Here is a 24611-nt window from a genome sequence, read left to right on the forward strand (position 1 = left end):
GTGACATCATATGCAATAACCATTTCTTCTAAAGAAATGCATATTATTTTATGTTTAACATTTTGACATAGCCCAAGAAAGAAGAAAATACATTTGCAACAATTTTAGATCACAATTCAACTTAGCATAAATATAAATGACAATAATAACAACATCAAAATACTCCTTATGCAAGTTGTTTACATTGTTGTAGTCTAAGGATTATTTGTTTTTGTCAAAAAGCATATATAAATCCATTTAAATGTCATCAAAAAAAATCTACATATCAGTTATCCCACACTTAAACATAAAAACAATCTGTATTTGCAGTAAAAACAAAAATGATCCCTACCACTTTAGGTTAATGAATTAATGAAGAACTGTAAACAGCACTAGAACATTCTGGTGATGCTGCAAGCATAATGATGGTGCTCCTCAAAGCATTGGAAATACTGTACGATTATTTCATCATAAGGTATGTAGGTGAAAAAATATCATGGTAAATGGTCTGCACTTATATAGCGCCTTTTCAACATTAGCGGTATTCAAAGTGCTTTACACTGCGTCTCATTCACCCATTCACACACATTTCACACACCAATGACGGCAGAGCTGCCATGCAAGGTGCTAGCCTGCCATTGGGAGCAACTTGGGGTTCAGTGTCTTGCCCAAGGATACTTCGGCATGTGGAGTTGTGTGGGCCGGGAATCGAACCACCAACCCTGCCATTAGTGGACAACCTGCTCTACCACCTGAGCCACAGCCGCCCACATCATGGTATGAAACAACACTGTAAACACTAATGAGAATCTATCAATGAATATGTTCCTTGTTTATAACCCATGCTGCCAAAGAAACAGTTTATGATTTGAGTCCACACCATAGAGTGGGTCGTCCACACAGCTCAAAATGTGGTACAGCAGTAGTCACCATCGCTCTCATACACACAATTATCGATGAAAGATGAGACCAGAAAAGAACCTGTGGCTAGCTTGTAGGAGGAAAATTATAGCATAATAATGCCATACTGACTTTGGTTGAACAGTAGGTTAAATTTAGGCACTTTATAGTGCTACAAAAAAAACAGATACAATTACTCAGACACAGCCCTGGCAAAGCCACAAGACACGGAAATGGGATCACATACTCCATCCACATAACTGGCACAGTGCATGTTTAAAAAAAAAAAAAAAAAAAACCTGGTCATAACACATATAATCAGTTCCCCTTCTGTCGCTCTCTCCACGTTGTGTCAGAGAAGCGACACTAGGGGTCTCTCTTGAGCGCCGATATTCACCTCTGGACTATGAAAAAAGGCCAATGAGAGTTGGCAACCAGTATTTGCATGTCCGCCCCGGACATACGGGTATTTAAGCGGCGCAAATACGGGAGTTCATTCAGAAAATTTCTTCGAGCCGATGGTGCGTGCATGCAGTCTGCTGCGAGTTACACACCAAGTTCCTGTTTAATCCTCTGGCGCTCTGCATGCTGTTGGATCTGGCGGCGCATAACAGCGGCCTTCTCATTCGTGCTGCGGCTGTGCATTCTTGCCCTGGAGCCGACAGCGCAGACAACTCAAAAGAGTTATTCTAAAAGAGTGAATTTCGCTCTAAAAGAGCAAAACAGCGGTGTTGAACGTCCTTCTCAGGACACGTCTTTTTAAAGACGATTTTCCGCCTCTGTGTAGTTTCTGGATGCGTTGATTCTCCCCACCTCTGACGGCCATAAAAACTGCCTTGCATTCCTGGGTTGCGATCACACGCAGGCAGCGTTTTTATGAATGGTCTATGTTTTCAGTACGAGAACATAGCCATGACAGCATTGCGGTCGTAGGCTTTTTCTTGTAGTGAGAAAAAGCCGCTTCAGCCGCCCCCCGCGCCTCGCCTCCTTCCTACGGGATTGAGGCAGGCGCCGCGGGCGATGAAAACAATCTGGGGACAGTGACGGGCTCCGTTTCGCCGGGTGAACCCCTCGAAACTCCCCGCCTCCCCGGCACGCTTACTTGTTTCCGTCCGAGCTCGGGATGAGCATTCTCTCCAATGGGTTATGTTTTCAGTGTGAGAACATAACCGCGGCAGCGTTGCGATCTCTGCTTTCTCTTGTAGTGAGAAAGAGCCATTTCAGCCTTCCCCCACGCCTCGCCTCCTTCCTACGGGATTGATGCTGGCGCCGCGGGTGATGGAGAACGATCTGGGGAGAATAACGGGACGCTTTCGTCGGGTAAATCCCCTCGAAAACCTCCCGCCTCCCCGGCACGCTTGCCTGCTTCCCCCGAGCTCGGGATTAGTGCGGTCTGCTTAACAGCCTACCGTCCGGTCCCTCGAGCTCCCCGGCATTGGATGATGACATCACCGCTGCATCGGAGAGCTTAACAGCGGCGTCGGATGCGGATAACTCGCCTGGGCCGCCACCTTCGAGTCTCCGCCCAGTCTGAGCCTGACGCAAGAAGGTCCGCCATACTTCCCCGGGCTTAATTGGTTCCGCGGGCATGTGCGCCGCTCACAGCCGCCCCCCCCGGATTCCTTCCGGACGTGCATGACGAGCTGAGCAAGCCCAGCTTCCTCGCTCCTCCGCTCTCGCTACCCTCGGTGGTAGAACGGTCCCAGACCGCTCCCCCCTGCACGCCATGGCCCCCTCCTGCAAGTCCACCGGGCCAGGGCACTTCAAATCTGCACTTGGGTGGTCCTGTTCTTGACGTGCTGCAGGAAATGCATTCAAACAGGTGATGGCCACTCCGTGGTCCAGAAACGCAACGATGGACAGGCAGTTCGCGTTCGACGGCCAGGAGTATCAGTACAAAGTCCTCCCCTTCGGCCTGTCTCTGTCCCCTCGCGTCTTCACGAAAGTCGCAGAGGCAGCTCTTGCCCCGCTCCGAGAAGCCGGCATACGCATACTCAATTACCTCGACGACTGGCTCATACTGGCCCACTCCCGAGAGTTACTATGCGCACACAGAGACCAGGTGCTCAGCCACCTCAGCCGTGTGGGGCTTCAGGTCAACTGGGAAAAGAGCAAGCTCTCCCCGGTCCAGAGCATCTCTTTTCTCGGTCTGGAGTTAGACTCCAACTCTAACGTCTCTCCAACGAGCGTGCTCAGTCAGTGCTGAAATGCCTCGCTTCCTTCAAGCCAGGCGCCGTGGTCCCGCTAAAAACGTTTCCAACAGCTCCTGGTGCATATGGCATCCTCCGCGGTGGCCGCGCCACTGGGGTTGATGCATATGAGACCACTTCAGCACTGGCTCCAGATCCAGACGAGCATGGCGCCGCGGCACGCACAACATAAAAGTTACCTCTGCCTGCCGCCAAACCTTCAAACCCTGGACAGACCTCTGCTTTCTAAGGGCAGGAGTACCCTTGCAGCAGGTGTCCCGACGCGTTCTGGTCACAACCGACGCCTCCAAACTGGGTTGGGGCGCCGTGTGCAACGGGCGCACAGCCGTAGGCCGGTGGAACAGAGACCTGCTGTGCTGGCACATCAACTGCCTAAAGCTGCTGGCTGTTTTTCTGGCCCTGCAGAAGTTTCTTCCGTTAATTCGGAACAAACACGTCCTAGTCAGGACAGACAGCACCACGGTCGTAGCCTACATAAACCGCCAAGGCGGAGTACACTCCCTCCACATGTCACAGCTCGCCCGTCGTCTCCTCCTTTGGAGTCGGCAGCGACGCAAGTCACTGCGTGCCACTCACATCCCCGGCAACCTCAATGTGATAGCGGATGCACTGTCAAGACAAAGCTTGCCTGGCGGAGAGTGGAGGCTCCACCCCCAGTCGGTCCAGCTGACTTGGGACCGGTTCAGCAAGGCTCAGGTAGACCTGTTTGCCTCCCAAGAAACCTCCCACTGCCCGCTCTGGTATGCCCGGACAGAGGCTCCCCTCGGGGCAGACGCATTGACACACAGCTGGCCGGCGGGGCTGCGCAAGTACGCATTTCCCCAGTGAGCCTTCTTGCACAGGTGCTATGCAAGGTCAGGGAGGACGAGGAGCAAGTCATTCTGGTAGCCCCTTACTGGCCCACCCGGACATGGTTTTCGGACCTCACGCTCCTCACGACAGCCCTTCCCTGGCAAATTCCCCTGAGGAAGGACCTTCTTTCTCAGGGACGGGCACGCTCTGGCACCCGCACCCAGACCTCTGGAACCTCCACGTCTGGCCCTTGGGCCGGGATCGCGGAAGATCTAGCCGACCTACCACCGACCGTCATAGATACAATCAATCAAGCCAGAGCCCCCTCTACCAGGCATCTCTACGCTCTAAAGTGGCGTCTGTTCGCGGACTGGTGTTCTTCCCGAGCCGAAGAACCGCAGAAGTGCGCAGTTAGGTCAGTGCTCGTGTTTCTTCTGGAGAGGAGGCTGTCCCCCTCCACCCTCAAGGTGGATGTCACCGCTATCGAGGCCCACCACGACACGGTAGACGGCAAGTCTCTTGGTAAGCACGACTTAATCGTCAGGTTCTAAAACTCCCTCCCGGCCTAACCTGTTCCCCTCCTGGGATCTCTCGGTCGTCCTTACGGGACTCCAGAGACCCCCCTTCGAGCCGCTTGATTCAGTTGGACCCAGGGCCCTCTCTCTCAAGACTGCCCTGCTGATCGCGCTCGCTTCCATCAAGAGGGTCGCGGACCTGCATGCGTTCTCTGTTAGCGACGCTTGCCTGGAGTTCGGTCCGGCAGATACTTTCGTGATCCTAAGACCGCGACCGGGCTATGTGCCCAAGGTTCCTACCACGCCCTTCAGGGATCAGGTGGTGAACCTGCAAGCGCTGCCCCCGGAGGAGGCAGACCCAGCCCTTTCACTGCTGTGTCCAGTACGTGCTTTACATATTTATCTGCACCGCACACAGAGCACCAGACGCTCTGAGCAGCTCTTCGTCTGCTTTGGGGGACAGCAGAAAGGGAACGCTGTCTCCAAGCAGAGACTCGCCCACTGGGTTGTCGACGCCATTTCCTGGCTTATCACACCCAGGCCGTGCCCCCATTGCGTGGTCCGAGCTCACTCCACCAGGAGTGTTAGCGTCCTCATGGGCACTGGCTAGGGGCACTGCCCTAGCAGACATTTGTAGAGCAGCGGGCTGGGCAACACCTAACACTTTTGCGAGATTCTACAATCTCCGAGTTGAGTCAGTAGCGTCCGTGTTTTCTCAGGTACCGAGCCCGTGAGAACTTCGGTGGCACGCCCACGATCTGACCGGGTCGTGAATCGCTTGCACCTAGCACCCTTCCCCCTAACCAGGGGAAACAGTGCGCCTTCATTCCCAGGAGATCTCAGGTTTGGGACACAGGTTGATTCCTCCCTAGCCCTCATGGGTCGCAGTTCAGTGGAGGAACTCGCTGACCCAAGCCACTGCGGGTACCGCAAGCTACCCTGTACTGGTATAGGTGCTCCACAGGTAAGGCCTCCTTTGGACTCCCCCTGTGTGTAACACCACGGTTCTGTCCCCTCTGGCGAGCTGACTCCCGTGTTTCCCTTAGGCAGTCACGGCTGCCTCGGTTGCCATGCTGTATGTTCCCCCCTCTATGAGGCTGGATCCACCACCGCACCGACTTTTCAACATAGGCCCTAAGCAGGCCTCTGATGGTTTTGCCACTTAAACTTGCCTCCCCTCTCGGGTAGGCGTGGCCTCCGCAGGGTCTTCTCCGCCCTGAATAAGGGCTAAGACCCCCTTCCCTCAATGCGTGTAAGGGCCCCGGCCTCAGTTGCTCTATCGCGAGAAACATAGAGAGAAAGAGGCCCGGCCAGGCTTGGCCCGTTCCCAGGTTGGCGGCCAGCACCTTGTTCCTCCCTCCAGGGTAACGATAAGGAATCCTGATGGCTTAAATGGGGCATTGGGGAAGAGTGCGTGCAGCCTGATACAGTTGGTCAGTCCTGCACGTAAGAATACCTGCTCGCTCCTGTATCAGCAGTTCACGTACATGGCTCAGCGCATGGCACTTTTATAAGTGGACCCCTAGTATCACTTCTCTGACACAACGTGGAGAGAGCGACAGAAGGGGAACGTCTAGGTTACGTATGTAACCTCCGTTCTCCGATGGAGGAACGAGACGTTGTGTCTCCCCTGCCACGTCGCTGAGCCGAGCCACTGTTGTGGCCGGACCATTTCCGGCTCCTCAGAAAAATCCTGAATGAACTCCCATATTTGCGCCGCTTAAATACCCGTATGTCAGGGGGCGGGACATGCAAATACTGGTTGCCAACTCTCGCTGGCCTTTTTTCATAGTCCAGAGGTGAATATCGGCGTTCAAGAGAGACCCCTAGTGTCGCTTCTCTGACACAACGTCTCGTTCCCTCCATCGGAGAACGGAGGTTATATACGTAACCTAGACGTTTCTGATTATACACATACAGTAGACAATATAGACAATCAAACACAACATTAAAACCACCTGCCTGTATGTCCCCCTCGTGCCGCCAAAACAGCGCCAACCTGCACCTCAGAATAGCATTCTGAGATGATATTATTCTCACCTCAATTGTACAAAGCGGTTATCTGAGTTACCGTAGACTTTGTTCGAACCAGTCTGGCCATTCATTCTCTGTTGACCTCTCTCATCAACAAGACATTTCCGTCCACAAAATTTCCGCTTACTGGATGTGTTTTGTTTTTGGCACCGACTCTTGTGCATGAAAATCCCAGGAAATCAGCAGTTTCAGAAATACTCAAAAAAAGCCCATCTGGCACCAACAATCATCCATGAGTTAAAAAAAAAAAAAAAAACAGCCAATCACATGGCAGCAGTGCAGTGCATAAAATCAAGCAGATACGGATCAGGAGCTTCAGTTAATGTTCACATGAACCATCAGAATTGGGAAAAATTGATTGCAGTGGTTTGGACTGTGGCATGATTGTTGGTGCCAAATGGGATGGTTTGAGGTACTGGTTTGAAGAGAACGCAGCAAATGTTTACAGATGAATGAGTGCATTGTACATTAACAAGAGAGAAGTTGCTGTTGTTTTTACCTCATTTGCGCAATGTGTTATTAGAATTAATATTTATTTCATAAATAAATATTTATTCATGAGACACAACATGCTGTAAAAGAAGAGGCTGTTACAGCTTCTTATTCAGTAAAAAGATCTCGGTGCTACGCCACTACACAACTCAATCACTGGCGAGTAAAATCTTAATATTCACAGCCAGTGGCTAATAACAGACATATTTTTGTTGCATATGTGAGTGATTTACTCTCAATGTAGAGGGCTGAGTGAATTTTACTTTTTGGAACTTGATAACACCTGGTCAATATATGCTTTTATTTTATGTGAAAGAGCAGCAAAAACATTCTGCAAAATTTTTAATTTTTTGTTTCACAGAAGACCAAAAGTCATACGAGGTTGGAACGACATGAGGATGAGTAACTAATGACAGAGATTTTATTTTTGGTTGATCTTTTATCTTTTCCTTCTAGATCAGGGGGCATTTTCAGGCCAAGGGCCCCTTGGAGAGACGGAGCAGGGACCCCCATTGCATATTGTCTGAAAATTTAGTGTTGCATTTTATGTGTATATGGGTACCATATTATTGTATGTACATATTTTATGATGTTTACATGGCAAAGCCATTAAAATAATCATTAAATCAAGTATAGCAGAGGTCTGCAACCTTTTTGATATGAAGTGCTATTTTTAATTTGACTTTTTAATCACTGTGCCACACCCTCCCCAAAAATAAAATATACAGATAGACAAACAGAAAGACAGACTGTCCATTCAGAATAAAAAACATTTACATTTTTTATTTATAAAACCCTAACCCGAACCGAACGCTAAATATTTAGTAACAATTCATGTTTGTAAATAACATTATTTATTTTTGATCATCTGAGCATCTAGAAATTTCAATATATTTCAATATTACACATGACTTTGTAAAAATGTATAAAGGTTCAGCCATTTATTCTACATTGTACTTGTCCTTATATTTACCATTGTTTTATTTGTTTAACAGCTGCACTTATGCAATAATCACAAGAAAGATCATGGCTGGCTCCTAATTACAGTGGTTAGGTAGATAATCTTTCTTAAAAAATAAACAATTTATTTGATTAAAAATAATATAACTTTTTTTTCCTAACACAACTGCCACAGTTATAATGAAAAAAATCTGTTACAGTTTACTGTGATAAATGTTAGTGCTGATGTGTAGATGTGAAGATGTGAAAAGTCTTGGAAGTGATGATGGTTAAAAGGCAGGAGTTTTCTCTATCCCTTATAAACACTGTTCAGAATGTCGGAGCTGTCTTGGCATTTAAAATGGTTTAATTGATCCATAGTGCTTTAAAAAAAAGAGAATTTGCATGTAAAAATTGATGGGTCGAATAAGTTGTTGTCTGCGCCACGATATGGAGGGAAGCCCAGTTTAATCGTGCATGTGATCCGCTCTGCACTATCCTGTCAACGGAGCTCACATATCCAGGGAAGCCTGGTTGACGTGCTTGATTGATCGCGCGACACTCGCGTGAAACCAGTCTTCAATCACCCCGTGCATTCGTGTTCCACACAAGAACCATATTTAGCACTTATAAAGTGGTAAAAGCAAGATACATTTCATAACATTTTGAAATCTGACGGACTGGTGTAGAGCCAACAACCTGTCCCTGAATGTCGACAAAACAAAAGAGATGGTTGTTAACTTTAGGAGAGCACAAGGTGAACACACTCTGCTGAACATCGACGGCTCCTCTGTGGAGATCGTCAAGAGCACCAAATTCCTTGGTGTTCACCTGGTGGAGAAACTCACCTGGTCCCTCAACACCAGCTCTATCACCAAGAAAGCCCAGCAGCGTCTCTACTTTCTTCGAAGGCTGAGGAAGGCACATCTCCCACCCCCCATCCTCACTACATTCTATAGAGGCACTATTGAGAGCATCCTGAGCAGCTGCATCACTGCCTGGTTTGGGACTTGCACCGTTTCGAACCACAAAGCCCTGCAGAGGATAGTGAGGACAGCTGAGAAGATCATTGGGGTCTCTCTTCCCTCCATCAATGACATTTACAAAAAACACTGTATCCGCAAAGCAACCAGCATTGTGGACAACCCCACACAACCCTCACACAAACTGTTTGCCGTCTGGCAAGAGGTACCGAAGCATTCGGGCCCTCACGGCCAGACTGTGTAACAGCTTCTTCCCCCAAGCCATCAGACTCCTCAATACTCAGAGACTGGTTTGACACACACACACACACACACGTGTCCTGAGTTGCACTTTAATTACTGTCACTTTATAACTGTCTGCTACCTAAATAACTGCTATGTGCATAGAAAACTATCTTATAGTATGTTATGTTTACGTTTTTACAAACTGTCATCTTTTTGCACTACTGAGTACTGGTCGGCGCTGCACTGTGTCTATTGTCCTGTTCATTGTCAGAAATTTGTTGTACTGTCCCGTACTTTTTGCACGTATTTGCATGTGCACTTTATATAGGTATTTTAATTCGTTGTGTAGTCTCATGTGGTCCTATGTTGGTCCTTTGTTGTTTTTATGTAGCACCATGGTCCTGGAGGAACGTTGTCTCGTTTTGCTGTGTACTGTACTAACTGTATATGGTTGAAACGACAATAAAAACCACTTGACTTGACTTGACTTGACTTGACTTGATCTGCTTCGGCAGATGCCGGAAAATTTTAAATGCTGGAAAAACCATGGATATGTCCTAATGTGATGATTAAACAACAAAAGGCTGAGATTTAATTAAACAAATATATGATTTGCATGAGCTACGTACTTCTACAGTAAATTAATGTGAGAAGTCACTGATTAAACACCAACCGTGTCAATAAATGACAAAGAGCAGAGCACTTTATTCACTGTGTAGCACATGCAGACTATATATTCATATAATTAAATATAGCCTTTTTCATTTTAAGCATATTAGCTCAAACTGCTTTTCCAGAGGTGATAAGTTTTCAAAAACATCTGGTTTTCTCCCAAAAAGCCAAAACAAAAGCTCTATTTTACTAGACACATGAATCTACTTCAACGTAGCATGCCATTGTCACTACATGTCCAAAGGTATGAAAAGAACATACCATGCTGAAAAAACTTGTTCCAACATGAAAAAGTATTAAGTCTGCCTTCCTTCTGGCGTCAAAGAGGGAAAGATGGAGGTCGAGAGGTTGTGAGGGAGGAGGCAGATGGAAACGTGGAATGAAAACTTGGCTGAGGTGTCAAGTACGACAGACTTCTCAGCTGGATCCAGGTAGTCCACAAACCTTCTGCCAAACAGCCCTGTAGCACATACAGTAGATTCACACATGTGCACACATGTATTCAAAGATTCTTAAAGTAATGTTCTGGGTTTAATACAAGTAAAGCTCAATCAACAGCATTTGTGGCATAATGTTGATTACCATAAAAATTCATTTTCTCTCGTTTCTCATTTTCTTTAAAAACAACCTGGGTTATAATGAGGCACTTACAATGGAAATTAATGGGGACAATGAAAGTGAATGTGGCCAGTTTTGGAGGAGTTAAACACAGAAATGTAAAGTTTATCATTTTATAAAAGCACTTGCATTATTCAAATAATTTGAGCTGAAAAGTTGTTTAAATTGTAATTTCTGCTGTCGATTTAGGGTAATGCAGTTGTAAAATTGGCTATAACTTTCCACAATGATTTTATCACACTAAAATAATGTTTACACAGAGATCCTTTATGTCTTGTGGCTATACATTTGAAACAGTGTGTATTTTAACGTTCAAAGATTGGTCCCCATTCACTTCCATTGAAAGTGCCTCATTGTAACTTCAACTGTAATCTTTTTTTTTTTTTGAGGAGGAGGAACGAATCAAAATAATTTTTTGTGGTAATAGAATGCTTTCAACTGAGGTTAACTTGTACTGAACCAGGAACATTCATTTAACCGCTAATGGCACAAGACACCGAAAATAGCAAGAAGCAACTAGGGATGTAGACCAGAGGTTCCTAAACTTTTTTCCTGTCATTGAATTTTGAATTGCACTGGTGGCCAAAAGTTTGGAATAAATGTACAGATTTTGCTCTTATGGAAAGAAAGATCCAGAACAATCTATTCCAATTATCTGTTGTCCAATGTCTGTGTTTCTTTGCCCACTCTAACCATTTCTTTTTGTTTTTCTGTTTCAAAAGTGGCTTTTTCTTTGCAATTCTTCCCATAAGGCCTTCACTTCTTTACTGTTGTACATGAAACTGGTGTTGAGCGGGTAAAATTCAATGAAGCTGTCAGCTGAGGACATGTGAGGCGTCTATGTCTATAGAGACTCTGATGTACTTATCCTCTTGTTTAGTTGTACATCTGGCCTTCCACATCTCTTCTGTCCTTGTTAGAGCCCATTGTTCTTTTGTCTTTGAAGACTGTAATGTACATCTTTGTATGAAATATTTTGGCAATTAAAATATAAATGGGGCCTGACTAGATTTGATTAAAAATGACTTTTTTGAAATAGTGATGGTGCTGTTTATTACATCAGTAATGTCCTGACTATACTTTGTGATAAGTTTAATGCCACTTGGGTGAATTAAAGTACCAATTTCCTTCAGAAAAAGCTAAATCTGTACATTATTCCAAACTTTTGGCTGCCAGTGTGAGACGTCAGATCATGCATGATCACCATCGATCATTATTTTCATGATCGATCATTGCTGCCACATCAGAGTACTTGAGTACTCTAGTACTCGTGCCCAATCAAAGTATATATTTGTTAATTTTTCAAAACAAAAATTATTAGGATTGCCCAGCAGCACAATTTGTGGGTAGGCTGGCTGTTTTTATTCTTTCACTGTTAAACTGGCAAACGTTATCGCCTCATAGCTAATAGGGCATGCAAGTGATCCATTCAATAATTTGTTTGTTACGAAATATGAGAAGGAAATATACAGGAGTATATTTAAGTAATAACTTTTTATATTTAAGTAATAACTATTGCTAAAAATGCACATCTGTCATGTGAGCAAGTTTTGTTTCAGCCAGTGTAGACCTTTGTCATGCCGTTTGGCCAGTTGTTTGATTCATGGCTTATCGGTTAACCGGTGAATATGCGTGGATACTCGGATAAAAGAATTTGGCAAAATGTGCATTTCAAAAGCAACTGCAGATGTCTATCTGCCATATGATTGCATAAGCCCCGTTTACACCTGGCATTAACAATTATTTCATTTCAGGATAGTTTCTTGATATTCTTTAGAAGGAGTGCATATACACCTATACACGCAAAATCGAAAACGCTAGCTGAATTTTTTTCCATCTTTTAGTCAATTTAAAAAAAAAAGTTAAATATGCATCTTTTTTTAAATTCTGGTGTACTGCTCCTCCAGATCCTATCTCAATGCATGCTATATGCAAACCATAAAACTATCGAGCATACATCTGAAATGGAGTTCATGTGCAGCGCTCTTGTATTGCGTGCCACTCTGAGAGTACAGAAAACAGCAGCCTTGTGTGTGCTATGTGTGTTCGAGACAACAGAGCAGAACTCAAAGAGTGAAATGCACTTTGCATGCAGTCTATATATTTATTTATTAAACACAGCCTTTTGCGATTCACAAAGCTATCATATGTCTTCAAGAGACTTTAAATAAAATGTACGAGTCATATTGACTACTTTAATGGTACTTTTATGTAATACTTTAAGCTTGGTGTTAACGAACATGGTTAACACACAGTATCGGATTTGGATCACAGACGTCAGGACGATACCCGATCTGGTTAAAAATTCCAATATCAGAGCCGATACCGATCCAGATATTATCACCTGGCATCTTTAATATACTGCTGACAGCGTGCTGCTATTTGTTTACATTTGTTAAGCTGCTGCTTTTAAACAGCGTGTTCTCTCTAAACAATAATGTATGGGCTACCTCTATACCACAATGGTAGTTGGAGCAACCATTGTAGAGAGAGACAGACTTAATTAAATGTGTTCACAAAATAAAAATAAAAAAGAGAGGACACGTACCTCAATGACTGTGATTTCCTTACATTGAATAATGATAAGAGAGAAACAAACCTCAGACACACTTTTAACCTAATTAATTTGCAACCAGTTGTTCAGTTTAGTTCTGTACAATCTACACAAATGTATAATAGTTACTACAGTATTTTTCAGGAGTGAACTGGGTTGTAGCATGCGTATGCTACTCAGTAAAAAAAACTCTGAGCATACAGAATGGGATTAAGCATGAAAAACAGGAGTGAAACATGTATTTAGCTCTAGATCCTGTACATGGCCAGAGTGTAGTACGCTGTTTAAGACATTTGTATCATATCTAAATGCGTTCCAGAGAATTACGAAGGCTTTTCTACACAATAAGTGCAGAAAATCCAGCGTGGCTGTAAATCTTACCACATTACAGGTAAATATACATAATTTAGGAGACATTTGAGCAACTATGGAGTTTTATGAAATTTATAGGCTACCATCGAAAGTTTATAATGCCCATGGTATTACTAAACCTCTCCTCAACATCTGGGCTTTCTTTAACTTCCTACTGAGGACCTAAATCTAGCTCTCCATAAGTAAATTTGGTTTTTATTTTAATTTGATCCTAAGTCTAATGCTGACTAGAAAGCCTTTTATGTTGCACTAAACACTGGTAAACATGCCTACTGGTGAATATGCCCAGTAAAACCACAAACAGACATGACAGACAGACTGTGTGCTGCTGACTAACAGGCTGTCCCAGCCACTGTCTCACACGTCTATGAACCTCACAGGCTGTCTAGCACATGGAGACACAAGCCATTCCCTTTGTTTTGTGGGTTAGCATGCAGCATGCAGCATGCTAGCAGCAGCACCTGCTAATATCCTCAGAGCCAAGACTGGCTCAGCGCTTATGACAGCTTCTTGAAGAAAAGATACTTGCCGGTGTCTGCAAAAACTCAAGAGAACACTCAAGGTGCGTTCACACTGACAGAAATGTGCACCAACAAAGTAACTGTAAATCATTCATTTAAAATCGAGGTAACTCTGAAATTATACATGTAAATGACTAAAAATGTAACTTTACTTTCACCATAAATCTTGACGTCTTGACATTGGTCCTGGGTTTGAGTCCCGGCTCAACTAGGGCATTTCTGCGTGGCGTATTCATGTTCTCCCCATGTTTTGTGGGTTTCCTCCGGGTGCTCTGGTTTCCCCCACAAGTCCAAAAAACATACAGGTTAAGTGAATTTGAGACTCTAAATTGCCATGTATGTGTATGAGTGAGATTCCCCCAGTCACTGGAATCTCAGCTACAGTCACCAAAATTGGTAAATATATAGTTCTCATAAAGCCGAACAACTTTCATACTCTGGACTTTCAACTTTCAGCAAGTCGGCCATTTTGGATTTTCTGAAAATCGCAGGCTCTGAACATTTAAATACTCCTAGGGGATTCATGTGACTGGCACCTAATTGTGCAACATCATTCCAAGACATTGCTAAATTGCAAACAGATTTTTTATATTTTGAATGGTGTTGCCAATGTGAAGCAATACATTTATGGCGAAAGATGTAAAACAGGAAGTGCCTTCAGTGTGCATTGTGTGATTTTGATTAAAATTCAGCTGTATGTTTGGTAATGAGGGATGATCACACTAATATGGCTATTATGGGCAATGGTCTTAGTGCCAATAACTGGCAGCAGGAAGTATGGCATATTTAACAGACTTTAAAAAAGACCTCGTGTACATGAATGACTTCAAACTTATTTGATATCTTAAATACAGTTGCCATGGCAACACATTAATTGTTATTATTCCTTTCTTCCTATATTTGGGTGTTTTGAGGCACTTGGCATGCTTAAAATTACATGAATTGTTTCACATACATCAGTGGCGTTGGCCATTATGGCTGGGAAAATGCTCTGTAGCACCCCCCTTTAAAATGCCTGTGTAAGACGGTAGCACTTCCACTTTCACCTGTAGTCACCAAACTTAGTACATATCTGGTTTTCACCAAGCTGAACAACTTTCATAATTATAGTCATCCACTCATCAGGAATTCAGCTATTTTGGATTTTCTGAAAATCGCAAGCTCTGAACTTTTAAATCCTCCTCATAGGGGATTCATGTGACTGGCACCAAATTTGTACAAAATTATGCGAAGATATTGTAGATGTTAAATTGCAAACTGATTTTTTATATTTTAAGAACGGTGCAGCCATGAAGCAATACATTTATGGACAGAACAATTAGACAGAACTATACTGAAATCCTATTGTCCATATATAAATAGAAAACAACTAAATACTGGGTTTTGAGGAAAAGCACATTTAGATACCCAAAAGCAAATGCTGATATATATAACATCTCACACTTGTTCACATAGAAGAGGAAATAAAAGCTGAAAATCTCTCCCTAAGAAACATATCTAACATAAATAGAATACCTGGACTTCCTGAACCTCCCATTTAAAAGGCAAACATACCGCTGGGGAAATAACACCAATCATTTTCAGACTGCAGTTCCAAATGTGCAGAATGCGGATTGAAAAAAAGCCATTCAGTGGAAAATTATGCAACAGGCATGTAGGAAGAGGAGGTCAGTGCAAGATAAGTTAACATTTCAGACAAGCATTTTATATTCCAGGATCTTCAGATTTCAAATAACAGAAGGTTTCGGAAAAATTTGATTAATGTGGTGAATTCTCAAAAATTGTTGCTCGTAGAGCTAGCATCTTCCCACCATAACCAAGACCTCTCAAATCCCCCTCCCTCTGCTCCCCTCCTTTTTAAAGAGTTTGAACCAGACTCAATATCCCATTTTGTCTATTTAGTTTCACATATGAAGCCTGCACAGTTTCTTTAGATATTGTTCCTCCTTGCCACCTCAGTCAGGTTCTAGATGTAGTTGCTTGAGTTTATTGTCAATAGTAAATTGCAGTCTGGCAGAGGGTACTGTCCCATCTTGCTTTAAGCATGCAGTGGTGCATTTTCTAAAGAGCCCAACGTTGACCCAACAGCAATAATGAACTACTGGCCGATCTCAAATCTGCCTTTTCTATCAAACATTTTAGAGAAAGTTGTTTTCCATCAACTCTCTCCGTTTATAAATGAAAAAACATTTTTTTATACATTTCAATCAGGGTTTAGAGCACAACACAGCACAGAGTCTGCACTCTAAAACGTTTTTATGACCTGCTGCTGGCTGTTGATTCAGGTAGCTTGACATATGCTTAAGACAGTGGGCAGGAATATGGGGGACTGCTCTTAAATGGTTCTCCTCTTATCTTAAAGATATGACATTTTCTGTTGAACTAGAGGACTTCTCATCCTCCCTGGCTCCCATTACCTGTGGGGTTCCTCAAGGCTCACTCTTGGGCCCAGTCTTATTTTCTCTATACATGCTTCCTTTGGGCCAAATCTGTCAAAAGCACAAAATCACTGATATGCTGACGATACCCAGCTTTATCTTCCTTTAAAGCCTGGGGTCAACTCTGCATTAGATTCCCTTATCTGCTGCATAAATGATATAAAAAAAGTGGATGAAAATGTATTTTCTTCACCTAAATGAATCAAAAAGTGAAGTGACGGTGTTTGGTCCACTTGGCTCTACCAAATGCATGATTAATGATTTAGTCATTTTTGACCCAGATTTAAAACTTGATAAACACATCAATTCTGTAGTCAGAGTTGTTTTTTTCACATATCAGAGTGCAGGGTCAGCCACGATACGGCCCCTGGAGCAGATAGGGTCAAATGCCTTACTCAAGGACCAACAGTGGTGTCTTGGCGGTGTTGGGGCTTGAACCCCCGACCTTCTGGTCAGAAACCCAGAGCCTTAACCACTGAGCCACCTATATATGGATCTCTATATTATGGATTTCCTTCAGCATCACATGCCTTCTAGACTACTAAGGTCTTCAAAGAGTTTACTTTTAACGATCCCCAAGTCCCGTCTTAAGTCAAAAAGAGATCTGGCCTTTTCAGTGGCAGCTCCACGGCTTTGGAATAGCCTACCACTACATATCAGGTCTGGTACATCAGTCAATGTTTTAAATCTTATTTGAAGAGTCACCTTTTTTCACTTGCTTTTAACTGTGCTTAATGTGGGTTGCTTATTTTATTATCTGTTATTGTATTTTCTACATTCTGTATGTATATGATCTGTTTATGCTATAATGTGAAGCACTTTGCTCAACATGGTTTTTAAATGTGTTATAGAAATAAAACTGATTGATTGATTGATTATGGTTTGCTTGTTTTGTTTATTTGTACTTTTATGTCTGAGCATTGGCAATTAATAATAAATACAATACAGTTGATAAATTCTGACTTCCAACTACAAACTAGTCAGTAATTAGATGTGGTAACAGATAAGCCTATAATACATGAGAGGAGGGTAGAGGTGTGTGTGTGTGTGTAAGGAGAGAAGGAGTGCACACAATGGTGGATGTGGCTCACATGGAGAGTGCATCATGTGAGATTTCTGGCCAGAGAATGTGGCCGAGAATGTGGGCAGAGAGAATGGTAACTGAACTGAGGTAAGAGTTTTATTGGTCATTTAATTACTGACATAAATACCTTTTTAGCATTCATCACTAAAAGTATATTTCTGCCTAACATTTCTGTTGCATTTAGATGTAGTTTTCTATTTTGTTCCAGCTGATAAGGCCTGTGTCCCAATGAGGTTCTCATCCTTGGGAGAAATGTTGCATTCTGTCTAATGATGTCATTGCAGGGATTGTTTGTAGTTTTGAGAATCATGTGACTAAGTCAGAGGAATGTGACACTAGTTTATCTAAAGAGAAGACTCACCCATCTGACTCGTTTCTGATTACCAACTTCACTTAGTGTTTTAAAAATATAATCTTTTGAATGATTGCATTCACGTAGTTAAACAGAACGTCAAGATTTCTACAGTTTTCTGTACTGTTCAACAATCAGATCTCTGTACTTATAAGAGATGATGTCAATTAATTTGCTTATGCCTATAATTATGTAATCTAAGTTAGTTTGAAATCCTCAGCTCATTTTTTCTTTGTCTTTTGCCTTAAGAAATATGGAGAATTTTGTCTTCAGAGCACTCTCTTTTCATATTTGAATAATATGTATGTCATAATTGTTCATACTGGCCGCTTTACTGGGCATAACTGTATTTCCACACAAAAGTAATCATATTATTATTGTCATTAATACTGGTAGTAACTCAGTCAGCTGCATGACACAGTGTCATGTGCTGTTAACAAGGCAGCGCCAATGAGGGGGCGACCAGTTCCATGTCAAATTAAACAGCTTTTATTGGGGTAATATTGTATTTTTCTGGGCCACTGCAGGTGCCTGGTAATTGAAACGTATGGTACTAGTACTATTTGAGATATTAATTGTAAAAGGGCACTAAGTTTTACCACATATTTCACCACTCAAAAATGTCAGCAACAACCTTGATTTTAATATATGAAATTGGCTTGTTGACCATGAATATTTTGCCATGTTGAAATTGCCTTGTTGTCACAGAGGGTCAGCCACCCCGGCGACACTGCTAATCTAGCTCATGTTTGGTCAGGTCATGAATCATTTGGCAAGGGAAGAAATGTCAAAGCAGATCTTCCTCACTGCAGATTGGTGGCTTCAATTAATGAGCTCTTCATCACCAGATGTACAGCAACCATCAAAAGTTAACAATATGAGTAGGAGGATGGAGGAGAAAATGTAGATGGACACTGCTCAGACAGCACTGCTTATAAGTGTGAGAATATATAGTACTGTATATAAAGTGAAGAAAGCCTTCTTTACAAAACCATGGGATTCTCTCAAATTTGATTGAGAAGTGATAGCATATTGATTTAAATGCATCTATTTAAAAAGGAACATTTTAACGCATACTTTGATGCATAATATAAAAATAGTAATTCCCATAATTTACACTCCCTTACACCATATCACACTTGTCTGACTTTCTATCTTCTGCAGAAAACACATGCACAGATATTTTCATAGTTGTATGATGAGTTTAGATCCATACAATGGGTGTGTTTACATGCACAAAAAATGTAATGTAGATGTGTTTGTCTGACTGAAATTTTAACAGTCTGTTTTTTTGAGAAATCAAACTAACAGACCTGGATAATGCAATTGTAGCTTGCATCCGTCCAGTCGGTCCAAAATATGCGTATAGACATGCCGCACGACATGTATTTAACCCAGATGTCAAACACAAAACAAAGCAGAGAAATGTAACAACAACAACAACAGAGGGTTTGTTTCATTCAGAAGTGATAATCTCTATATTCCTGTGGTGGTAGGGGTGTGGTTGAGCCCCGGCTTGTGAATGGAGAGCAAGATCAGGAGGTGAGAATGGTAAGGATCTTCGCCAAGCAGTGATTGTTTCTAACAGCTGTTTGTCACTGCAGTGCCAGTTGGAGATGGATTTAAGAGCGAGACACATGCCAGTGAAGGAGAGCGAGAGCAATGCACACACTCCGAGACTGCTGTTCCCATGAACATTTGCGATTGCGCTGAAAAGCGAGTTTGTTTTGTCCAGTGTGAGGGCTTTTGAGGGCTGAAAGGTGTGGGGCTCAAAAATAACGGGCTCACATTATAAGTCATTTTTATTGGAAATTCTGTCATTAGCGGCCAACATGATTCTTCTTCCTTCAAAGTGCCCTTCAGAGGCTTGGAATACAAAGACACATGGCGAATGATAGAAATTTAAATTTTTAGCTGGATCATTAGTCTGTACACAATTTACAACTGTGACACGTTGATGAGCCTCAAATTAAAATTATTTTGTCTGTATTCTGCCCATTGACTAATCTTCTTATCTGTCTGCCATAGTAGCACTCATATCATACATGTAAATTTATGTCATCCATCATATTTCATCATCAAATACAAGGTGAGCATTAGCATTAGTGCCATCAATGCAGAATGTAAAATTACAAATGTCACATAATCTACTGCATAAACCTTGCTTTCAATTATCATCGACTGGTTATCAGCTTATTTTAATCATCTCATGTGGATTCCATTCATAGAATGAGGCAGAAAGCATTATATTTATTGAATATGCTGCCTGAAGTAAATGACAGGTAAAAAAAATAAAAGAACCATTTTAAGTATGCAGACAACAAACTTTAAATACTAAGATTTAGACACACCATATATTTTCTTAATCGTCTATTAATCCATGACATTATTATGCTTTAAACAGAGTTCATAAGGATAATCTCTAAATGAAGCAAAGCAGAGCTCATTAAGATAGAACAAACCAGGAGCAAATAGTGTGGTCTGTCTTCACACATCATCATAAGCACAATGGATAACGGATATCTGATCTGCACCAAAATCAGCAAGTAAATAATATAAGACATGCACATGGCTGTCAAGTTTTCCATGTTCTTGTGCCTGTTGTTTGTCTCGCTTTTGAGAAGCTAGTTAGCAGACTTTCCAGGTCAGCTGGAAAATGTCTGCATCGCTTATTCAGCTGACATAATTTCTTCAGCTATTTGATTGCACATGGTGTCATGTATATTGGACAGAGAGATCAAGCTTAACACTGCCTATGTAAATGTACTCAAAGCAAGTCAATGGGGACCAAAATATAACTTTGTATTTGTAAATATAACACTACAAATCTTGACAACAGCAGTCTCCTTGGCATGTTCATGACAAAATCTTATTTACACTTCCTTGCGCTTGACACATGCACAGAGCACTGTACACTTGTCTCATTTCACACAAAAATACAAGAATATTTTTCTCAAATGGCATCAAAATGGAACATGTAAACACAGAAATGACCAATAATAACAAATATTTTTCTCTCACTTTATGAATGTAATTATGTGTGGACATGCCACTGACCTGCCCATTGCACATTTTAACTGACAGCTCTATATAAAAAAAAGAAAATAAAAATACTTTACCTACTAACTAGCTAGTAAAGTCCTTCGTATCTAATTATAAGGGATGAGAGTGGCCGACCAATTATAGCTTTCCTTATTTCATGTACTACTGCAGTCATTTAATGCTTCAAGACTTGCAGGTTATTCACAACTCATCCCACTCCCACTGATGATAGCAGGTGTTTAGTACACTCTGTAATGCTACTGTTACACTAACCAAGAAGCTTTGGGTTTGTACAGCATTACATGACTCATGATCAGTGGGTAGGCGGTCAGATTTAATACACTTAGTACAGGATTGATATACCCAAAGTTCTACAGCGCCACACTAGCTGATTTTCCATTGATTTTTAGGTGTGAGCATCATTAACACAATCGCTGTTGAGACGGAGGGCGATTGATCACTTTAAATCACTTGACTGTTGGGACTCCCTGCTGCATTAGTGGCTTTAAAAACTGAAAAAACATCAGGCTTGCTTGAAAAAATTATTCTTTCGACGAGGCGAGATTGTTCTCTTCAAGTGACCAATCAGCTACTTAAACTACAGAATTGACAAGACGTCAAGCTGATATGAACATTTTAAATCACAATCATTTGATAAATCATATCATCACAAATGCTGACTGTAATACAAAGTGATTCTGTCAACAAGTGTTTTCCTGCCTTTTTTTCCTATACTAAAATTACATAAGAAAGCATTGTAACAACAGTCTGTTTTCACTGAATGCAATTTCTTTACTCACTGAAAGCTATGGACATGCACATTCTATGGAAAGCCTCCAGGGGATAAATACACAATCACGCAATTTCACAAGGTAAAGTTAGTCCATGAATTGCTTCCAAAGGGTGTTTTCACACCTGGCTCGTTTGCAGCATTTATTTCAGAACCTGGAGCGTTTTCTCCCTTGGTTCGGTTTGTATAGGCATATATAAACACACAATCGCACTCAGATTTGCACCAAAACAATTGGTCCGAGACCACTTGGACAGAGAAGCTTGTCACTGTAATTAATAATCAAAACATGATAGTGCATCCAGAAAGTATTCACAGCGCTTCCCTTTTTCCACATTTTGTTATGATACAGCCTTATTCCAAAATGGATTAAATTCATTATTTTCCTCAAAATTCTACAAACAATTCCCCATAATGACAACGTGAAAGAAGTTTGTTTGAAATCTTTGCAAATGTATTAAAAATAAAAAACGAAAAAAATCAAAAGTATTCACAGCCTTTGCTCAATACTTTGTTGAAGCACCTTTGGCACCAATTAAAGCCTCAAGTCTTTTTGTGTATGATGCTACAAGCTTGGCACACCAATTTATGGGCAGTTTCTCCCATTCTTCTTTGCAGGACCTCTCAAGCTCCATCAGATCTACCCAGAGATGTTCAATTGGGTTCAAGTCTGGGCTCTGGCTGGGCCACTCAAGGACATTCACAGAGTTGTCCCGTAGCCACTCCTTTGTTATATTGGCTGTGTGCTTGGGGTCGTTGTCCTGTTGGAAGATGAACCTTCACCCAAGTCTGAGGTCCAGCGCTCTGAAGCAGGTTTTCATCAAGGATGTCTCTGTGCATTGCCGCATTCATCTTTCCCTCGAGGCTCACTAGTCTCCCAGTTCCTGCTGCAGAAAAACATCCACACAGCATGATGCTGCCACCACAATGCTTCACTGTAGGGATGGTATTGCCCAGGTGATGAGCGTGGCCTGGTTTCCTCCAGACATGACGCTTGCCATTCAGGCCAAAGAGTTCAAGCTTTGTTTCATCAGACCAGAGAATTTTGTTTATCATGGACTGAGAGTCCTTCAGGTGTCTTTTGGCAAACTCCAGGCAGGCTGTCATGTGCCTTTTACTGAGGAGTGGCTCCCGTCTAGCCATTCTACCATACAGGCTTGATTGGAGTGCTGCAGAGATCGTTGTTCTTCTGGAAGGTTCTCCTCCACAGAGAAACGCTGGAGCACAGTCAGAGTGACCATAGGGTTCTTGATCACCTCCCTGACTAAGGCCCTTCTCTCCCGATAGCTCAGTTTGGCCGGGTGCCAGCTCTAGGAAGAGTCCTGGTGGATCCAAACTTATTCCATTTAAGGATGATGGAGGCCACTGTGCTCATTGGAACCTTCAATGCTACAGACATCTGAACCCTTCCCCAGATCTGTGCATCGATACAATCCTATCTCTGAGGGCTACAGACATTTCCTTGGACTTCATGGCTTGGTTTGTGCTCTGACATGCACTGTTTACGGTTTACAATAAGATAAAATCTAATCGCAATTGGCAAGAGTCGGGATGTGTGCTTTCATATGCATTTTCGTCATATATTTTGTGAGTTATAAAAACATCTTTAGAGCACTAGTCTCGTGTTTCTTTTCCCCCTTTCTGTTGATGATATGAACTCGCTGGCTGCACGCAACAACAAACACAGCGTGAGCCATGATGTCCGAATCGTGAACAAATGACTCTTTTGAACCAGATCTATATAATGAATCACCCGACAAGAGCTTGGTTATATACAGGTGAAACTCGAAAAATTAGAATATCGTGCAAAAGTTCAATAATTTCAGTAATTCAACTTAAAAGGTGAAACTAATATATTATATAGACTCATTACAAGCCAAGTAAGATATTTCAAGCCTTTATTTGATATAATTTTGATGATTATGGCTTACAGCTTATGAAAACCCCAAATTCAGAATCTCAGAAAATTAGAATATTACATGAAATCAATTAAAAAAAGGATTTTAAATACAGAAATGTCGGCCCTCTGAAAAGTATAATCATGCATATGTACTCAGTACTTGGTTTGGGCCCCTTTGCATTAATTACTGCCTCAATGCGGCGTGGCATGGATGCTATCAGCCTGTGGCACTGCTGAGGTGTTATGGAAGTCCAAGATGCTTCAATAGCGGCCTTCAGCTCTTCTGCATTGTTTGGTCTCATGTCTCTCATCTTTCTCTTGGCAATGCCCCATAGATTCTCTATGGGGTTCAGGTCAAGCGAGTTTGCTGGCCAATCAAGCACAGTAATACCATGGTCATTGAACCAGGTTTTGGTACTTTTGGCAGTGTGGGCAGGTGCCAAGTCCTGCTGGAAAATGAAGTCAGCATCTCCATAAAGCTTGTCTGCTGAAGGAAGCATGAAGTGCTCTAAAATGTCCCGGTAGACGGCTGCGTTGACTCTGGACTTAATAAAGCACAGTGGACCAACACCAGCTGATGACATGGCTCCCCAAACCAACACAGACTGTGGAAACTTCACACTGGACTTCAAGCATCTTGGATTGTGTGCCTCTCCATTCTTCCTCCAGACTCTGGGACCTTGGTTTCCAAATGAGATGCAAAATTTGCTCTCATCAGAAAAGAGGACTTTGGACCACTGAGCAACAGACCAGTTCTTTTTTTCTTTAGCCCAGGTAAGACGTTTGACATTTGAAGCCCATGTCCAGGACCCGTGTGTGGTGGCTCTTGATGCAGTAACTCCAGCCTCAGTCCACTCCTTGTGAAGCTCCCCCATACATTTGAATGGCCTTTTCCTGACAATCCTCTCCAGGCTACGGTCATCCCTGCTGCTTGTGCACCTTTTTCTTCCACACTTTTCCCTTCACTTAACTTTCTATTAATGTGCTTTGATACAGCACTTTGAGAACATCCAACTTCTTTTGCAATTACCTTTTGAGGCTTTCCCTCCTTGTGGAGGGTGTCAATGATGGTTTTCTGCACAACTGTCAGGTCAGCAGTCTTCCCCATGATTGTGAATTCAACTGAACCATACTGAGAGACCATTTAAAGGCTCAGGAACCCTTTGTAGGTGTTTAGCTGATTAGAGTGTGACACTTTG

General features: G+C 42.5%; 1 protein-coding gene across 1 annotated transcript in view; it reads right to left on the minus strand.

The window, feature by feature from the left end:
* The window catches only part of poc1a (POC1 centriolar protein A), a 105585-nt gene that overhangs the window by 67065 nt on the left and 13909 nt on the right, over positions 1-24611 (minus strand). The gene's annotated exons all lie outside the window — the stretch shown is intronic.

This window comes from Xyrauchen texanus, chromosome 39, assembly GCF_025860055.1.
Source record: "Xyrauchen texanus isolate HMW12.3.18 chromosome 39, RBS_HiC_50CHRs, whole genome shotgun sequence".
Taxonomy (NCBI): domain Eukaryota; kingdom Metazoa; phylum Chordata; class Actinopteri; order Cypriniformes; family Catostomidae; genus Xyrauchen; species Xyrauchen texanus.